At 36.9% G+C, this 12,781-nt stretch overlaps 1 protein-coding gene across 2 annotated transcripts in view; it reads right to left on the bottom strand.

The window, feature by feature from the left end:
• Positions 1 to 12,781, bottom strand: part of BNC2 (basonuclin zinc finger protein 2) — a 336,793-nt gene that overhangs the window by 198,815 nt on the left and 125,197 nt on the right. The window lies entirely within an intron of this gene.

Below are 12,781 nucleotides of genomic sequence, written 5' to 3'. Positions count from 1 at the left end.
TTAGGGTAGCCTATCAGTATCAGCATATCACTAAAACCGTATCATTAAGTCTCACTGGTATAAGCAAGTGCAGCAGGGCACCAGGGAAGAAAATGCTTCCCCTCGTGTGGGTATGGGTAGGGAAACACACTGTTTACTAAGCACTGTGGCACAGAGGTTCTTTTTTCTTCTTTTTCTTTTACATTTTATGTGTGTAACTAAACAATTCTGCTGATTTAGCTTTCGATCAATATTCCTCCACCAATTAGCTATATATCACATGATGGTTTTACCCATCCCATTTATGCTTTGAGCTATCATCTCACTCTCACTACAATTGCAAATACAGGTCTCAGAGTGTAAATTTACATGAATTATTATTCTTGGTAATATAGGCAGCTTCAAAAACAGGTTTAACTTTGTTCTAATACTTCAATATCACAAAAAATGACAAAAGATAACTCCAGGGATGAGTTAGCCCTGGAAATGGTTTCCCAAAACATCAAAGAAGGTGATTTCACCTCAGATCATTCTAGATATTGAGCTTACAGCACAGCACAACGAACAACTGTGTTGGTAGCAATGGAATGGTAGGGTGATTGAGCAAAGATGTTACACCATACAGAAGCCAGGAAGGAGAAAGGATGTGTTTTCCACCAGAGAAAATTCTGAAAATTTCAGAGTAAACAGGAATAAAGCATTAGAAAAAATACATCACACCGAAAAGTTCTCTATCAGGAGTGTATGAACCTACCAATGGAATAAATGTTTTCAGCTGCTAGATCTCCCTCACTAGCTGTCCATAAAGTCACATGTAACAGAAACAGATAAGTAATAGTGACAATATTCAACACATAATAAAAGCTTTCCACCTTCAAGACACTGTCTAAACATTAACAAACAACTGCTCTACCGGATATATCCCATAAAGACAGCAGGGTTACTATTTCAGTTGGAAGTAAACTTTAATGACTGTTGTGAGTTTCCCATTCCGCTTGCACTTTGGGATTATGTTTGCTTTTATAACTAATAAAACATTATATATGCACTCATTGACATACTAAGATATACATACACTTTTTCCAAATTCTTTACTGTAAGCATGGTGAGGCACTGGAACAGGCTTCCCACAGAAGCAGTGGATGCCTCATTGCTAGGAGTGTTCAAGGGCAGGTTGGATGGGCCTCTAAGCAACCTAGTCTAGTGGAAGGTGTCTCTACCCATGGCAGGGGGGTTGGAACTAGATGATATTCAAGATTCCATTCAGCCAATACCATTCTATGGTTCTATGGTTCTTACCCTCCACTCTACTCTCTGATGTCCTGTATAGTATTCTAAATATGAAGAAATGCCACTGGCTACCATGGCATCATCTCCAAATGCTCCTTAGCCACTAAGGAAAACAAACAAGGCCTGGAGGATACTCCCTAAGTACAGCCACACACACACATACATTTTAGTAAACATGGATTCTTCATGGAAAGTCTCCGGTCCATTATTAACATACTCTTTCTTGATCACTGTTTGACAACTGGGAGAAGGCATTCTCTTATCTGAGGAGGTTCACAAAATCAAATAATCTCCAGTTAACTAAACACATGCCCATTAGCTGATGTGGTGTTTGGTTTTTTGCTAGCTTGATTTGTGTTGGTTTTTTCTTCATAAAAACATCAAATAGGGCAAAGAGAGGGCTGGACAAAACCTAGCCTTTAAAATATAATGACTTTTGGAGGAAGGGAAACATTCACATCTCTTTCAATGCTGGAAATATCTTGTTCTTTTTAGTGGAAACAATGTCAGCTTCCAACAATTGCAGACCCAGCTCACAATGTTCTCTAAGCAACACCAGCACAGACTCTGAGAAAATACAGTTCTAACCCACTGCTCTCCCTTCTGACCCACTCAACACTACCAGCTCTGATTCTGTTTGAGAGAACCTTCCAAATGTCCTGTGCAAATCCTCTCCATTCAATTAAATAATGAAACATACAGATTCTGTCAAAATTCAAACTATGTGTGCCCCAAGAAGTAATTTCCTTATTATCATCTCGAGTCATATTTTAAAGTTGTTGTTGGAGTTCTCTACAGTGCAGGTTGCCACGCAGGTTGCCATGCAGGGATAGTAGAGTAAAGACAGAAATGAACTTGGGCAAACAAAATATCTTCAATGACTCTGAGGCAGTGACTTCTGCCTTCCAATGGCAGAGTAAGTTATTTTGCTCTAGAGAAAAGAAGCCCACACAGACCTTTGTGACCTTGCAGTTGGGCTCCTTTTTGGGCTGCAAGCTATTTTGAATCACTCCACTACAAGGCACACTACTACACAGACAAACCAAGACACCTTGCATTATTCAAGCTGCTTTCAAACAAACAAACAAACAAACAAACAAACAAAAAAAAAAAAAAAAAAAAAAAAAAAAAAAAAGTGACCTGCTAAAAGCCAGTGGCTGCTAAAACAAAACTGCAGACTGTGTCGATTTTTCAACAATATACCCGTTCTGGTTCTAAGCATAAAACTACACAGGAAACACACCATGTTCCCAAAGCCAGTGCATTGCATGCTTTTTCACCTCACAAAATCAATGTCACATAGATCTGTTTTGCCACTGTAAACTCCAGATCAACATTACTGTGCAGGTATGCTCTTACCACAAAGTAGTGCTAAACAAAAGATGGTTAATAACTAAACTGCTGTTTGATTGTCAAATTAATATTTCTTACCTATAGATCATTTTGTTCATACTCTTTTTTTTTCCCCTCTGTTAAATGCCTCAGCTTTGTAAGTATGTTTCCTATTAATGTAGAATGAAACTTGTCTTATAAGGGCTTTCTCACCTATTGCCTGGATCATGTCACTCCTCTCTTTGATGTGGAAGGTAAAGGAAACTGATTCAAGTCCAGGCTCTTCATCCTAAACTTCAAGGCTCTGAACAACTCTGCTTCTGGCTATATTTCTGTTCCCCATCATATTATTTTCATTCTGCTCCCTGCAGCCAATAGCCTTCCTCCTTCCTTGTCTATTTAGCCACTTCTTGTCTTCTATGTCCTTTTTGACACCTGTGCAGTTCCTCTCACTGCAATCCACTCATTCTTTAAAACAACTTTCTTATGTAATTTTCAAGTTACTTGTGTAACGCACAGACTTTTAGTAATTTAGAAAAACTTGTCTCTGTCTTACCATTAAATGTCAATTGCAAAGTTCAGGGAGACAGTCATCCTAGGGCCAGTGTTTCACAACTGGATCACTCCAAACATCTGTTTTGGTTATGAGTGTTTACAAGATAAGGCCATCTACTACTGCTCTTTCACACAGTGCTAGGTATACTAACTGCCCTTCAATAAAACATGCTTTTAAAATCATCATTAATAGCTTAAAACCTTTCTCACATGAGAAAAAGGTGATGATCTGAACATAAATGTAGTCCAACCTGGAAGAAGAAAGTTGAAATAAAAGAGACAGATTAGGATGTCCTTACTTCGGAAAACAAAGCTGGAACATAATTTAGTTGAGCTGTTACACTTTTAAAATAAAAAAGCCTGGAAGGCAAGAAAACTTTTTTTTCATTGTCATTTTTTGTCAAATATCAACTGTGCAAGACACTTGTCATGTGCAAAAAAATTTAAAATTCTGGAAGAAAAATACTGAAAGACAATTAACACTGTGAAACTGAAGGGAGAATACCTTCAGGTGACTTCCTTCTGCACTCTTATGTAGTGATAATTTTGGGATTTTTTTTTGAGTTTGTAAGCCTATTAGGAAGACACCTACACAAGGATAACGTCTCAAAGCTTTGGAGATTTTCTATGCAGAGACGTGGACACTAAACTACACAGAGATGGCAGGGACATAAAGGAATTCCAGAGCTATCACAATTAATGAAAGCAGAAATGCAATTTGATAAGAAGGCTAAAACATAGTACCAGGTCCTATCTGAATGTTTATGCTTTCTCTACATAAACCATTAATTTACATTGAACTCTTAACCTCAGAAGGACTAAATAGCAGTAGTGACCTGATACACCGTTGCAATATTCCAGCCTTACAAGTCAGCTTCCTTTGTTATGGAACAGAAGGTTATACTGTATAAATGGTGTTAAACACCTGCCCTCTCCAGCATTTATGCTGTTTCCCACCTCTTAAAAAAATTAATTTCGGAACTCATTTAAATGGATGGAGAATCCATCCTTCACGTGAAAGCCCTTCCATTTTGGGCAGTCTAACAATTGAAATCCAGGAATATATCACAGAATGGAGTCACAGTGTTCGAAACACTATGAGGTATCTCAACATTAAGTGCAATGCGGCAACTACAACTGACCACTTTAATTTATAACAAGTATTCACTTTCCAGAAAACTACTGCACAGAAGATATTGTGTGTTTGACATGAAGCATTTGTAGAACATAAAAATTCCTCACAGAATGTCACCGTTGAGCCACTAGCAGAGAAAAGACCCGAGTTCTCAGTGTGGCAAGAAAGGGAGAATTTATTATTTTGATTTCAATATATATGGACTTTTCAGAGGTCGCCCAGATTGGTCAGCCAGAAACCTCCCCCTAGGCCTGACTGGCCAGGCCTAAACTGTCCAAATCTCAAGACACTGTTTAAAAAACATCCAAACTTTATCTTTGTTTATAAAACACAACGGAATGTTCTCACGAGAAAGACCTGTGCTAGCCACAACAGAATATTTTTAAAAAGTACTTTTCCCAAGATTTCAGAAAGATATTAGATCCGCTATTGACTGTAAAAAGTAAATTTAGGGCTGGGTTGGGGTTTTTTTTTCCTAAATGATCCACAGACTTTTATACAATGTTGTTATTTTTCTTGTCTAGTCAGCTCTCACAACCTCAGAGTTGCAACTTATGTTGTCTTTGTAACAAGACTGTTGTGGGTTTTTAGCATGATAATTAGCTCCTGTACCTTCTCATCCCATGGTCAGTTCACTCTGTGATATGGCACAGGTTTATTTGTGTCTTAAATCTCAATTTATCTTAGCTAGCATCAAGTCCACTTTTAGAGCCACAGTCTAGCTCAACGTATTCTGAACTAAAAACAACCAAAGCACTTAGCCCAAAACCAGTCACTTTCTCCAGGAACCAGATCATTATTGTATCATTATTCTCAATTTCTGACTTTGACTTGTGTCTGATTTGAAACTACCATCCCAGTTTTCAAATTTCTTTATGGAGGCAGAAACACTTAGTAAAGCACCTTCACATCTGAATTTCTGGGGTCTGAATGCACTCCAGTGACTCACGTTGACAATGTATTGTAACAGAGTGCAGCTAGCAAATAGCATGGTCTTAGTTCTGATTTCTTTTGTTTGTCCATTTTCTTTCCACTTGCACTGTTTCATGCACGCAGGACCTTCTTCACTACATTTTTCAAGCCATTAATTCAGCTTTCTTCAGGTCTCAGTTTTTTCTGTCCTATTCAGTGTGGCCAGTTCAACATCAGTAACTTTTTGTTTTCCATTTCTGCATCTTTCTGTTCTTTCATAACTATAGTACCCTATCTAACTGGTTCATATCTCTCCATATATATAGTCCAGCTTTTCTTTTTCTTCTGCTTCAAGAATTCTCATGCAGGTTAAGAGCTTCGACAACATCTTAAGAGACAAAATGCTGTGTGGGACAACTTTTCCTCCCATTCACGGTCATGTGGAGCCCCTCCTGCCTGCAGTTATTTAACATGCTGGGGTGGTTCTATACATGGAAGTCTACAAGCAGGAAAATGTACATGCAATTCAGCAGCAGAAACCAAATAAGAAAGCCAGCACCACAGAACTAGTCAGCTCTCTGTAAGCCATCAGTAAGTGCTTCATAGACTATCAAAAATTAATTACTCTGGAAGCTACTCAATCTTGCTTTGTCTATTCATGATCATCACAGTAACTGTTCAAATCAATACGAACAGCAATACAGCACAAAGTAATTTCTAGAATCTGTTCTTCGCCTTAGCTCTCCAGATTCAATGGACTCCCTCCACTCGTAATTATTATATCCAAATGATCCGTTCTCTTAGGCTTCAAACTAGACCTTAATTTTCCAGAAAGGTATTTGATACCTGCAGAACTTCAGGGTAGCAGATGGTAAATTTTGCATCAGTGTTGAACACATTAAAAGTTTGACTTTGATTTTAAACTGTAAAATTTAAAAAGACAACCAGCCTCATATTTCAAGAACAAGACAAGAAGGCGGAGGTATTACTCTGAACATTAGCAAATAGATACCTGTACACACAGAAGCTCACTTTAAACATTTTAAGTCACACAAAAAGCTGTCAGACAAAGTTGATCTCCCAGGAATGAAGCAACTATTCTCCAATAAATGTAATACAGAAATGTACACCACAATCTGCTTTGTCATCTATATTCCCAAGTGGTAAAAATATTGAAACCAGGTTGAGAACAAGTATAATTAGCCAAGCATTTAGTGTCTTTCACTTCATGAATTCTAATATTATCCAGGTTTCTGAACCTTATTTGACTGATGGGTGAATAAATGGAATAAAACCCCATTATTACTCTGATAAAATTTGTACCTGAGTTGTCTTTTTTTCTTTGGTTCTTTTTATTTGTGTTCTATGTTGTACATGGCAGGTAGTGTATGAGGATTCAAGCACTTTGGATTCTGAATGTCATGCAAATTTATAGTTTGACATTGTTTGATATTGTGCTGACTGCTACTAAAGATTTTGAAATAATGTTCAGGCTTTAATGATTGGATGACATTTTTCTGACAAAAAACCCAAAGTTTCTTTCTGTCAAAATGCAGAAATGAATGAACAGGACTTTAAAGTGTCCCTCTCTGACCCCTGGGTCATAGCAGTGCTGAGAGCACAGCCACAGTGTAGAACCTCTCTCAAAGGAATAACAACTCTATGTGAAGGAGCTATTTACAACTTGCCTTGTGCATCATCAGAAAAAACAAAAGTTACGACAAGCATAAAGGTGCTTTCCCCCGTCTATCCCTCCTGACATTTATCCCTCCCACCCAAACAGGAAATAAGGGGAGAGGGAACCAGGGGTACAGCCTTTTGTGTAAAATAGGTGTGTTTGAGGTAGTAGTTATTCTGAGCTATGAGAAAAATATCTGCCCAATCCTTCACTTCTCCCCTCTCCCCTCCTCACACTGATATGAACATATATGTACACACTGCCTTTCCATACCAAGGCTGTCCAGGGGCAATAAGAACATGGAATAAAATAGGAATGATGCTGTTCTGACCAGGAGTTGAAAAGAGAGGCCAAAGGGAGAGAAGAAGTGGCAAGAGATAGAAGTGAAAGACACTTCAATGACTGGTGCAGCTAATGGAAAGCGCCCAGAGCTAGATGCTTCTTGAAAATAACAATGAGACTTTGCAGGCCAGTGGCAGTCACCAACAAGGAAAAGTTACGAATTATGGAATTTTAACAGGTCATAGGGAAAATCTGCAACAGGCAGTGTACAGATCAAAGACATGCCACCAATGTGGGAATGTGACTGACACCATGGAAATTTTTCTGTAGTGCAAAGGGACTTGAGGGCTGCCAGAAGGCATCCCTGGAACTCTGGCGGAAGTACTGCATGTTCTGCAGTCCCAGAGATGGTGCTAGGAGTCTGGATACCAAGACCAGATGGAAGTTGAGGAAAAGAAGGAAGTAGAGCCTTCTTTTCAATACTTTTCTCTATTTCATTAATGCAATTTCTGTGCTTTACTTCTAACAATTTTTATTCTTTACCTAAACCACACTAGACTGCAAGCTTATGCTTTTGGGATTTTTTCCTCATTGAAAGGTTCTGCTGTGGCTCATTAGCACCAAAAGAACCCTTGACAGAGAGGCATTCCTTCAGAAATACAGAGCAAATGCAAGGATGAATCAGCAGATGGTCCATACACTCACATGAGTAGCACCAAAAAATTCAACAAGAGGATTTCTGAAGCAGAAGGCAAAGCTTGCAGCACTTACTCCTGTTCTGACATTCAAGATAAGAATTCAAAGAAGGAGCAGACCAAAGAGCTCTGGTACAACTATTGGTAAGGCTTAAGGACTTGGCAGGAATACCATTTCAACCAGTAGTGTAATGACACTTTGCACCTCCACACACTAATAACTGAGATGGAGAGATTTTGAATAAAGTATACAGTGTTTTCATCAGTACCAGAAAATTGCAACAGAAGCTGCTGCCTGGAGGAAGAGAAAAATCCCTTGAAACAAAGCATGAAGACAAAAAAATGAGTCTTTGATTCAAGTGATAATGTTGTGGAAAATGTATTGTTAAAGGCCATACTTACAGCTGGTTCCCCAATGTGCAACTATCTTGCATGTTACTGTCATATAAAATGTTACAAACATGTTTTCTCACCAACAATTTAAAACATATTTTGTAAGAACATTCAGCAGATGATTACCTGACTTCCTTCCTAGTGCAGCTTTCTAAGAAATAAGCAGCATATCATTAAAATCCTTACATTAAATCAACAAGTTATTAGTGACAGAATGTGATAATACAGTCTTTAGAGCAAGATCAATGAATTAAGGTAGTTTTCTTTATAGTCGTGAGGAATGAATTTGCTTGTGGATAATGGAGGAAAAAAAGAAAATGAACATGATTTGCTCCATGAGAAATAAGAACATTACCATTACACAGCTTGGTTACTGAGTACGGCCATTAATATAAAAACTCTTCCCTCTCTGTTTCACAAATTTTTCAAAGCCTCGAAAAGGAGGTATTTTATTCTTGCTTTGCAATTGATTCTTTCTAAAATTTTTATCATATTCTTGGTCAAAATTTAATGGGACACCTGAAAAGGCTGAGGAGATTGTACGCTATTGAATGTTATGCAGAATCTTCACATTAGATTTTAGATTGGATTTCTCTTCCCTATTTTTCTGTATTTCTATTTTTGCTGTATTTCTGTGATTCTAAGCTCTACACATAAGCCTTTTCACTTAAAATTCTTGAAGGTTGATTAAGTGCTTTCAAATAAAGTATTGGAACAGAAAGAAACTAGAAATTTACACTTGCAAGAGCATGATGTGGTGGTTCCCACATCTGTGCCAGTCAATCCACCCAACGTCAGACTGAGGCAAACATCAGCTCTTTGTCAGAGAGAAGAGGAAGGTTAGCTAACTAAATAAGGTAAATATTAGCACCCAAGTCTTTTAACATGCAATTTATTCCTTTAGATAACCCTGAACATGTAAAAGGGAGGAGTATGCTTTACTATGAAAATCAGCTCAACTTGGCACATGTCTTATTGTCTGTATCCCTGCTCATCCCACCACAGATAACACTAATCAAGTGCCAGTGTTTATGCAACATTTTTGCTGTGAAAAACCATCTCACGTGCAAGATCAAAACAAGAACTACACTAATTTATTTCTAAGCATTTTATTGCCCTTCTTCAATTTTCCTGTAAGCAATGAGCAACCTGTTTGTTTGCTTCTCCTTCTTTGTTAAAGATAGCCTACTCCCTAGAGAACCCTATTTATTTCTTCTAAACATGTTTTTACAGGCCTTTTAATAAAACAGGTGTGGGGGTTGGGGGTTGTGCAGGTAATAAGTAGTGTCTGAAAGTGGCCCCAAGTTTGTCAGCTGTAGTGCCAAGGAAGTTCAAGCTTATTTCACATTCAGGAGATGCAGAAGAGTGTATTTCTGTCTTCCACTTTATATCCAAGTCTAAGAAAGCAGAGGAGCAATTTGCTGCAAACATACTGCCCAAATGAAAGGATACTACTATGTCTGCCCATGGCTCCACACTGTCCTCTCCTATGGAGATCTAAAAATCTTTTATTTGGTTGAGGTTATGTGCTTACCTAAAATACAAGAAAACAGCTAGAAACAGGCCAAAAATAACTAAATAATTCACTCTCAAACACTCTACATTTTAAGGCAATTTTGGAAACAATTCTACAAGGCAAGAATAGAAAACTTTCAAAAACTACTGTGGGAATTTTATCTTCACAAGACTCTAAATACCTGACACCTACAAGCAGTCTTTTTTTTTTTCTCTTTTCTTTTTCTTTTTTCTGAATGAGTAAAGAACAAATAGAGGGAAAAGACATTAAAGCATATGTACTTACTTCAGTTTACATTTTATTTCTGGGTCTTACCGCTGTCTGATTTTGCCACTGATATTTTCAGGCACAGTCAGACAGTAAATTCTTCTAATAATCCTAACAAACTAGCAATATTGCTACAAAGTCAACTATGAAACAACAAATCATTTATGGACCTTTCTGTCAAATTTTTTTCTGTAGATACATGTATTTGTTGCTTTGTCTATTTCTCATTTTCCAGCCTTTCCTAATTCAGACTCCATATATAAGCCAAGTACATAACTGTAAACATATGAAATATCACTCGATGCCTAGATGCTTTGCTTATTCATAGCCCAAATATAAAATTTCTTTCTTTTCAAATTTGGCCTTGAAAGAGCTTGTTAGCAAGAATTATTTACATAATATTTTTAAAGCTATAGATTGTTTGAGGGGGGGTTCTGCTATATGGAAAAAAACGTTTCAATTCTTTGGCCTTCTAAAACATCTAGGAAGATTTTTACCTCAGTGTAAAAGAAGACACTGAAAAACCTCAGCTCAAAAAACCCCAAAAACCCCAGCCCACATTTCTAACAGAGGTGCAATCATGAAAAAAACAGTCTTGCTAAGTAATAAGTCACTGATTTCTTTTGATTTTTTTTAAATTCAGTTTGTACTGATTGTCATGTGAGAGCATGGTATATGAATCCCGGACTTAAAGTCCCACATAAAGGACTAACTGTGCAACTGATAATATTCAGTTTTGTGTCTTCAAGACCTTTATCTTCTGATTAACTTGTCTTGCTGTGGTATGCACACCACAAACATGAGAGAGAAAAAAATTCACACTTAAACGGTATCAATATTCTTTAGGAAACATTGCTCAAAATTACAATTTCAACTTTCTTATCATGACAAATAAGAACCTTGTTAATGAAGATAAATATAGTATCAACTTTCAAGACTTGTCTTTATTAGGAAGGTTGCATCAATATACATGAATTCATCTAAAGATGGATCATTACAGTAGTCCAAAACCGTAATGTAAACATATTTAGATAAGATCTACTCACATTCACATAAATTGTTTGAGTTCATACACATTATCATGGTTTAAAAAATTGTTGCATCTCAGGTGAACAATGATACCCAAATGCAAGTGCATTTGTCATCCCCAGTAAACCTGAGATAAAATGTGGATAATTAAAGTTCTGTGACAGAGGGGTTTTGCTCACATGTTCTACTTCACAGTTGTTGTGCTAAGTAGATGGAGTTAATTTGTGTGGCTCAGCAGACTTATAAAACCAGATGATATTCTGAGTCATTGTTCATTGAATTACTGGTTTAGTTCAACGTAGTTATAGCAAAATTTAAGCTGGTTTAAACAAGTCTACATTAGAGCTTGTAGTAGCATAATTAGATGAGTATGTACATTGGTGTAGAGGCCTTATAGATGTGTGTATATAGATATATGCTGGTTATGTGTGTATGTACATGGCTGTGGCTAGCACAGGTTTTTCCCATGAGAATTTTTCTTGTGTTTTATAAATAAAGATAAAGTTTGGATGTTGTTGGAACAGTGTCCCAGAACTTGGACAGTGCAGGCCTGGCCAATCAGGCCTGGGGGAAGGCTTCTGACTGACCAATCTGGGTGACTTTTGAAAACTCTATATATATGATGAAATCAAAACAATAAAGGTCATTCCTTCTTGCCACTGAGAACTGGTGCCTTCATTACTCTGCTAGCTGCTCAACAGCGACACATGTATGTTCCTCAAATTTTTTTGTTTGAATTTTTTGGTTTGGAGTTTTTTGGTTTTGCTTTTTTTTGGGGGGAGGGCAGGGGGAAGAGGCATGAAGACCCAACTCCTGGAAGCATCAGGGTAAAATACAGGGTAAATTTCTGCTTTGTATTTGCAAACTAAAGTAAAAAAGCCTGAAGTCAGCATATTTCAATGCATCAAAAGTATTTGATATTGATATGTATCAAAAATATTTATGTTAAATTTATTTTTAATACCTTCATTTTTACACCTATATCACTGTTCTGTGAAATCCAAAACATGCTTAGCAATGAATGCGTAGCATTCTCTGAAATTCCCAACCATTGTGTGTGGCACCTTATTCTCTTTTATAATGTAGCACTAAACCCAAAATGGTTGTCTACCTTTTTGGACCTTGAGACAAGGGACTGCAAAATGTTTGTAGTGCTAGCTCTGATTTGAGTAGAAAGTTAGTTGTACTTACACATTGCTATGCACACAGATAAAATGCATTTTCTGTTTTAAAAATAAGGAAAGAACTTTATTTTATTTTGACATCAGACTTGTAGCTTAATCTAACCTTCTGTCAAATTACCTCTTTTCAGGATGATATGTGAAATCTAATTGCAGGGAATTTCCAAAATTTTCTTCATCCCAGTTTTTAGAAAACTGTTACAATTTACTGCAATTGACTTGGGAAATTATTTTTAAGAGTTTCAAATAGTAGCATATTTACATACATTCTATGATTATATATCACTGGCCACATATCTTCAATCAGAGTAATTCTAAAATTTTCATTTGCAGGCTCTCATATGTAACTCTTAGTGAATTTGTATTGAATATAATTCAAAACTTTGAACATACACAAAGTCCATATTGTTTACAATTTATGAAAGGTGTTAATGAGTGTTTCTGAAATTTGAAGTAATTATTCTGTCTATAAATCATTCTTTTCCTTTATGGGTGACTGCTTGTTGAGTTTATAACCCTCCATAAGCCTTGTCAATT

Source organism: Lichenostomus cassidix, chromosome Z (genome assembly GCF_008360975.1).
Source record: "Lichenostomus cassidix isolate B80296 chromosome Z, HeHo_3.0, whole genome shotgun sequence".
Classification (NCBI taxonomy): domain Eukaryota; kingdom Metazoa; phylum Chordata; class Aves; order Passeriformes; family Meliphagidae; genus Lichenostomus; species Lichenostomus cassidix.
The sequence above is the reverse complement of the archived record's forward strand: the minus strand, read 5'-3'. Positions and strand labels throughout refer to the sequence as shown.